At 36.9% G+C, this 8,510-nt stretch overlaps 1 long non-coding RNA gene across 1 annotated transcript; it reads left to right on the forward strand.

Moving 5' to 3' along the window:
- The first annotated feature begins 6,053 nt into the window (after positions 1-6,053).
- Positions 6,054-6,404, forward strand: LOC132088049 (uncharacterized). Its single transcript, XR_009421171.1, has 2 exons — positions 6,054-6,134; positions 6,216-6,404. It is a non-coding gene; the product is annotated as an uncharacterized LOC132088049 (long non-coding RNA).
- Positions 6,405-8,510: the final 2,106 nt, after the last annotated feature.

Raw genomic sequence — 8,510 nt, forward strand, 5'->3', positions numbered from 1 at the left:
TTTCAAGAAATGAGGAGATTTCGGATGGCTGTTGATTTTCTCTGACGAACTGCTTCGCTTCGAGAGCCATTTGTTTTTCTGCAGAATCAAGTCGTTGTCTTTTTGCTTCTTTCTGTTCTCGATTTTCCCGCAATCTCTTCTCTCTAACTTCAGGCGTTTCAGCTGCCCTTTTTTTCACGCATTTTAAGATTGTTGGCTGCTTTTTGTTCTTCAGTGAGGGGAGGGCATTTTGGAGGCATTTTCAAACTCAAGTATAACCAAAAGCACTTAACTCTAACAAACTTAAACTTTTCTAACTTAAACTCTAACACAAAAATCACAAAAAAACTGAAAACACGGGAAGAAACAGCAAGAATTACATAAAGAAAATGCAATATACCTTAATCAGCTAACTTAATGAAGGTAATAGCTAAGAAATTTGGCTCTCCGAAGTCGATTTAACCCTTTGACGCAATAGGTGGGGAAGGGAAAATATATAAGAATACTACCTTACTTGGGAGACTTAGATCCAGATCCTTCGCAGTAGTGTTGAAGCTCCCGTTAATACACAGGACGGCCAATGGCTCTGCAAACAAACAAAAAATAAAATTTAGCGTGTGTGTGTTCTTTACCTAAAATATTTTACAGTCTACGCAAATGGTCATTAAAAAGCTTACAACGTTAAATTAAGTATGATTTAATTAACATTGAATTATATATTCAACTTCTTAATTGGACGTTTATGACAGATAAAATACTAACCCTAAATTAACATATAAATAAAGAATTAGCATGTGACTGACTAAATAAAAAATAATACCATTAACATTTAAATGAAATAGTGAAGAACAAATTTAAAAAACTTAAGATTCTAAAAGGAATGGTGCGAAACAATTTTTAAACGATATACCTTGTTGATAGAATGTTCAATTACAAATAAAATATTAAATCCAAATTTACTTATATATACATTAATAGCATTTTACTTTGTAAATAACAAATAACTGGAATAAAATTTAGATAAATTAACATCCACTAAAATTGGCAAACTTGACTTTAAAAAGGAACGTAGAGAATTTGAAAACGCTTTAGAATGTTTATAGAATGTACCAGGATAAATTAATTTACTAACCAAAAATATATACAGTACCTGCCGAAAGTTTCCGGACAGCCGAGAGCGGCTTATGAAAAAACCGGTTTTTCTTTAAACTCTTAAAAATATACTAATCATCGGACATAGATGATTCTGAAAATGAAATTTTTCCTTAAGATTAGCGGAAAATATTCAAGGGTGCTACGGCGGCAGCAGCAGCCGCTATAGACTCTAAAAATATTTTTCCGCTCCGATTTATTATGTAGAGGAATAGGAAAATCGGCCACTATGCGGGATGAGAAGATCTAAATAAGCGCAAATATCCTTGGAATAAAAATTTGCCGTTTTTAACTCAAAATTATAGTGATTCTGCAAATGGCATGATATGCAAAATCCCATATTAGATTATAGTTTAAATGATGCTTTTTTTTCTAAACCCAAAAACGCCCTCGTAGCCTCTCATTCGACATACGAGAGACATACGAGGATACATTATCGCGTACATGGGAGCTAAAGTAGCCCCATTTACTACTGGCCCTCTCGACTGTCCGGAAACTTTTGCCAGCTATTTTAAAGGGCCTTTCCCGTGAAAGAAAAATTCCCCCCAAAAAATCATGTATAAAACTAATCTTAAGGAATAATTTCATTTTCAGAATCATCTATGTCCGATGATTAGTATATTTTTAAGAGTTTAAATAGCATTCAATTCAAAATTCAAACTTTGTAAATAGCATATGACAATGATAAAATTTTAATAAATATGTCTTGAAATAAAAATTTGAAAAAATTACTTTGAAAAGGGGAACGGTGAGAGGAAAAACTTTAAATACATTGATTGTAAGTAGAAGGTTTCATGAAAAATGGTGCAGTTACAAAAAATATATATATAAGCCCATAAATAAAAAAGAGTTTGTAAATAGTATATAACTTTGCTATCATTTTGAGAAATAAGAATGAATGAAAATTATCAAATATTGATTTGAAAAAGTAACGGTAAGATAGAAATTAAAACGTTACGCCTTGCACATAATACAGTAACCATAAATATATATGTGTAGGTAAATAAAATATACCTTTAACAAATATTACATCAAATAGGATTTAAAATAGAAATAACATCTAACTATATCAATAACATAAAACTTTGCAAACATTGAAAAGGACTTGTAAAACAGGAACGGTCAGGGCAATATGTAAGACTATTTGTTCTACCTAAAATTAATTATTACCGTCTTATATATATGAGGGAGGACAGAGGACACTTGTTGAAGTTGATTGCTGAGAAGTTCACGTGCAAAATGTAATTTTTAATCAAATGAAATAGTATTTCCAAAGGCAAAGCCAGTTTGAATGAGCACACAAAGCCAGGTCAGAGGGAATACAAAGCAAGTTAAAAAAAACCGTTACTATTGCGCAACATTCATTTCATTACGCCATCTAGGTCAAAGTTTCTAAGGTAAAGAATAGCAGTAGCCCATTCAAACTTAAAATCGTCTATTATGGCCAGCGGTAAGTCTACTTATTTCTTAAAAATTAAGATGATAATAATTTTAACGCTTTAGAATTAGAAATTATTATGGAAATAGAAGAGGACCTTGAGCTCTCCATGTCTCAACATATAATCGTAACAGAAGAGGAAACAATGGAGGAGGACAAAAAAGAAAAAAAATGGAGAAAAAGGAAAAAAAAAACTGCAAGAACTACAACAAAAATTCAATGCCCTAAAGAAGAATGCTTTTCCAGCCAAAGTTGCAGTTAATTTGTAAGTATTGTATTCCATATTATATATCCATATATTATTATGTATATTAGAAATGGTATCGTGTAGACAAATTTTTTGAAAGCGCAGTCTTTCCTAAAATTTTTCACAGTTTGCCATTCAGTATTGATGTAAGACAGATGGGGAAAAATTTAAAACAAATTTTCCTTCTCCTTTTATCAATTACATGAATGAAACCTGTTAGAAATTTTACAAAAGTTTGCACTTTGACAAACTTTAAGTAACCGTTCCCAATTTATAACAATTGAAACTGTAACTAAATGGATACTTACATTTCTGCAGTTCAGTTGTTTTAATTTACAATTAATATCTTTATCTTTATAGGGCGGAGAGAAATCATCAAGACAACATGATGGTTGAAGCACGAAAAGCCCTTGCAAAGGCAAAACAGCAAATGGCTCAAAATAAATAATAATTTGGAATAACACAAAAATTTAATATAATAACCATAAGAAATAAACCAGTACTCAAAATTATAATTTATATATTTATTATTCACATTATAACACACTACAATAAGGTTCATATGTAGGCGGGTAATATTTTAAGGTTTGGCAACACGCGTAGCTGACAAATCGCACACACCAATTTTTTCTTCAATTTCCGCACCCGCAGTTTATGTTTTCCAAATCCCCATCCCACCAATTCACTGTAGCAGACGACGTTTTAGCGCCAGCCAATCACAATATCCCGAAAATTTACTATTTTACGCCAGCCAATCATAACAAATGCACAGCGTGACAGACACAGGCTCCTCCTCTTTTCCTTGTTTTTTTATATAGTATAGACTAGTTACCCCTACCTGCCCCATTGACCCACTCATTGCTTCTGCCCGTTCCCTTTACTTTCTCTGCCCGTTAAACCACTCTTTGCCCGTCGACCCCCTCTCTGGCCATCAAACCACACTCTGCCCGACAACCCACATTCAGCTCGTAAAAATTCCTACTAGGGGTACATCTACCTTTTTTGCGTTTTCCCGTCCTTTTGTCCAGTCTCTGCCCGTCAAAACGAACGCTATAGTTATCCGCCCACCCAACGTTATTGCCCGTCGACCCTCTCTCTGCCTACCGGCCCTCTTCTGCCCGTCGACCCCCTTTCTGCCCGTCAACCCCTTCTCTGCGAGTCGACCCCCTCTGCCCGTCGACCCACTCGCTGCCTGTCAAAACGACTGCTATAGTGGCCCATTGACCCTTTCATTTGCTTTTTCCCGTCTTTCCCTCACAGTCTCAGTCACGAAAATGCCTGCTGTAGTTGCCCGTCCACCCACTTTTTCCCTCTGCCCGTCTTTTCTTGAATAATCTCAGCCCGTCAAACCTCTTTGCCCACCAAAAAACCCACTGTAGTCTTCCTTCAGCTGGTATCTTGACGGGCAGAGAAAGTGAGGGGGTGGACGGGGAATATCAATGAATGGGTTGGCGGGTAAGACAGGGGAACCCTTGATTGCGAAAAAAATTAAAAGTAGACGGCGAAAAAAATGGAGTGGATCATTTTCTCGGAAACAGCGTAAGGATACGATAGCACCACCTATACCCCGGCCCTGGACGGGCCCAACATTACTAGGTCGACGGGCAAAGAGTGGTTTGACGGGCAAAGAGTGGCTTGACGGGCATAGGGGGAGTCGACGGGTAACTTTAGCTGGGTTCTTGGCCGGCAGAAAAGTCAGGTGATGGACGGGCAGAAACAGGGAGTGGGTCGGCGGGCAAGAAAGGGAAACTCCTAATTTGTAATAGGAATTAGTAGTAGACGGGAAAAACAATAAATGTGGATCGATTGTCTTAAAAATGGCGTTAATTACGCTAGCGCCACCTATACCCCGGCCCTGGACGGGCCCAACGTTACTAGTCTATACTCTATAATAGTATAAATATAAGATACCGTTCACCCATTTTTTCCCTCTGCCCCTCTTTTCTCGAATAGTCACTGCCCGTCAACCACCTTTGCTCACCAAAACCCCGCTGTAGTTGCCCGTCTTCCACTGTACAGTTACCTATTGTAGAGCCCACCCGTTATAAGCCAAGCCCATAGACTAAAAATTGTCTAATTCCGCAATTCCACCCGCAATTTAGTCTTCCAAATGCCCATCCCACCAATTCACTAAAGCAGACGGCGGATTGGACGTCAGCCAATCAAAACAAATGCACAACGTGACAGACACAGGCTCCTCCTCTTTTCCTTGTTTTTTTTATAGAGTATAGATTCTAACGTGCGAGTGTTCATCCTTATCCTGATGTAGGCATAGGGAATGTAAGCCACTGTCATGTAGGGTCTGGATGTAAGAATCTTTCATATTCGTCCATTCGTATTTCGTATGGTATGTATTGTGCTTATTTGTCTAGTATCTAAAAAAGTAAAAGGATTAATCGTCCAATTTCACTTCCGGAATTCTAAATACAAAATCTGAAACCAAAACATAATAAAAACTTAATTTAATTTTTCAATGTTAACCTCACGCCCATGTCCATTATGGCATCAACTTTTAGTTCAACTTTTCAGTGAACTTGTGTTTTTGCGTCAAACGTCCGGTAGATGGTTGACCGTTTAGGCGCCAACTGCAATCCAAAATGCGTCCGCATTTTAGTGCTGCTGCAGCGAGCTTTATCGGAACTGCTCACGTGTTCAGGCCCGTAGTCCGAGGGAGGTCTTAACCCTATTGGCATTTCCAATTTGATTAGTATTCTTGATACACGCGTGTTTGCGCCTGGGTTCCAATTTTTTCCACATGATAGAAGCGTTGGCTTAAAGGCTCCGCTGAACAGTTTGAGAAAGAACAAGATTGTGAGACGATGTAAGTTGTGAAAAAATTGAATTAGATGACACCGGAAATTTTAATTTAGATTAAGTGGCAGAACTGTGAAACTAAGAAGATGGGAGAATCACACAGGGATATTTATGGAGATCTTGAAAAATTATTAGAACCAATTAAGACTGTTGAGGAAATTCTAAAATTCTGTTAGTGACTGACGAAGCTAATGTTTTTGTCAAATTTACAGGAAAAATGGAAGTTGGTTCCGGCTTTTCTCAAGAACAAAGGGTTGGGTGGAATCTATTGCAACGAAATATTTCGGTGCAATCACGGCTTTTTCCTTTATTGCACCGAAATCTTTCGTTGCAATATAGTATGCAATATGCAAGATAGTCATTAAATTGTATTCAGATCTGTATATGTAGTTATTGAATTTAGTTTTATAATTGTTTTTTTTATTATGGTAAAATACCATACAGCTGAACTCGGTAGCTACGAAGAACAGTGATATTTTGCCTATTGGAAAGACTTCGTCAGAGGTTTCTCTTTTTTATAATCAATTTGTCATATTCTTCTTTTGTTTTTAGCCTTATATTTGTTTCTAGTTTTGGTATGTAAAGCCTGCAGAGGAAGATGAAGATGAAGAGGATGAAGAAGAGCATGAAGATGATGATAGTGAAAGTCGTGAAGCAGAGGACAGTGACATAGACTCCTTTACTGCCAATGGGTCAAACTTTAATCGTGACCTGGGTGAAGGTCCACCTAGGCTTGCCAACCCTACTATGGATCTAAGTGAATAAAAAGTCAAGCAGAGTGCATTAGAGTTGCATGTTTCATTAAAATTAAATGGTCAATTAGAAAGCAAGCTGTCCAAATGACTCCATTTCAATTAAAGAATGGGGAACTGTTTTTTTTTAAATGCTGTCGCTGTTTCAGTGAAAATATGCAATTTCAGTGGGAATAGTCTTGTAAAATAATATCTTTCGTTTCTTTAAAACTTTAATAACAATAATAACGAATCGTAATAACAATTATCTCTAAGTTTAAAATGATTTACGGAGAAACGCTGCTAGACTCGAGTTTTTCTTCCTGATTGCTTGAGTTTCATCTAGTTAAGCAGGTATTTAACGTAAGGACGGGAAACTTTTTTGCTGTCTTGTATTTATTTCTGCCGTTTCAGATCGTTTTGATACAACCACTGAAGCGATTTGTTTGGCGATTTGGTTCCTGTTTTCTTTGTTATTGCAGCAAATGGTTACGATCGAGTTCATTTTTATTCACACTGCCTAATATTTTTCGTGTTCTGGTTTGGGCTCAAATCACCATTAGGACTGTTATTTTTAATGTTGGGAAGAGTAAACGCTACATCCATGTACACACGTATTTGACATGAAAACACCGTTGAAGCTCGATAACCGAACTGGAATTTATAAAACAAAACAAAAAGATCTTCAAATAACAAATACTGTAAAAAAAAACCGCCTATAAAGTAAACATGCCTCTAACCGCAAAAGAGGTTTACAAATGGAGGAAAAAAATCCGAAAACAGCTCACATTTTTCACTGTATTCCTTTGCGGTGGTATGCGTATATTATAAGCCGTAGCTACAATTTCATAAAATAGATCATAAATTTTTCTCGCTTTCGTTTGCCATCCAAATTTTTCTGAGATAAAAGAAGAACATACTCCCATTTGCCAAACTCAAGTCATAATAAGACTTGTATTAAATTTCGTTACATAATAACCTTGGTTAGTTTTTCTAGCGGTACGTTCGGCTTCATTTGCAGGCCTTGCTTTATCAAAGCTAAGGAATTAAATGTCAAACTGTTAACCACAGGAGGTAATTACTTTCTGGGATGGAGCTCTTTGGGGTACGGGGTCTCTTGGTTTTTCCCCACACCACACTGAGTTTCCCTTCAGGCTGCACATCCGGGATTCACACGTCGAGTACGAGTAATCGACAGCATACATAAGCATAAGCGATCGATTATTACCAGTGCGATAGGGTGATCCCGAATACGACCTGTTTTTCAAGGTATCTAGGACAAATTGAACGAATACAACCACATTTTGAAAATGGTGGTTTAAGTTAAATTCAAAAGGGAGAGCCTGATGCCCTACCATTGAGTTTACCCCGGAAAGGTTAACCACAGTTAAATTAGCTATTAAATCTTGATGACACAACCGTATTCAAACTATTGGTAGACCGAGCACAGGTCTACGCCCCTTCTGTCCGCACAGATGGCATTAGAGATCGATGCCGAGCTAAAGGGAGGACTTCTTGCCCTTTTTCCTTTTTAATAATGAACTAGACTTCACGATAACAAATCTCGTTCCTAGCACCCACCAAAAGCCCCACGGAACTCATTCAATTTTCGTCCCTACCATATAGGCCTAGTTCTTTCCATTGTCCACAAAAGGTACTACCGATAAGAGTAGTGCCTTTTTTATTTTGCTTTTTCGCGTCAGTAGGGATAGGGTTAAAAGCATACCACACAACGAACCATTGTTCTTTATCTATAGCATAAGTATCGCAAAAGAGAAGTTACAAGGGAGACTGAGTGGGGTGGGGGGAGAGAATGAGCAAGAGAGTAGACAGAACAAGGCGAAGTGCGGAAAACATATATTTCTTATATTATATTTTAAAAAGCGATAGTAGTTAAATAAACAAAAATTGTGAAAAATGAACTTTATTTAACGGGATATTAGCAATATATAAATATTAACATAATCCGAAATAAGATTGCTACCGAATAAATAATCAAAGATTAACTAGAGTACATACGCTAACATTGTTTCATCTCGGCAAACCTTATAGAAAGTCACGGTTTCAGCAACCTTTGTACATTCCAACTTCCACGGAATAGGAGGTTGGAATTACATTTTAGAAACAAGTATAAAGTGTTTTGGAACAC

Source organism: Daphnia carinata, chromosome 6, assembly GCF_022539665.2.
Source record: "Daphnia carinata strain CSIRO-1 chromosome 6, CSIRO_AGI_Dcar_HiC_V3, whole genome shotgun sequence".
Lineage (NCBI taxonomy): Eukaryota > Metazoa > Arthropoda > Branchiopoda > Diplostraca > Daphniidae > Daphnia > Daphnia carinata.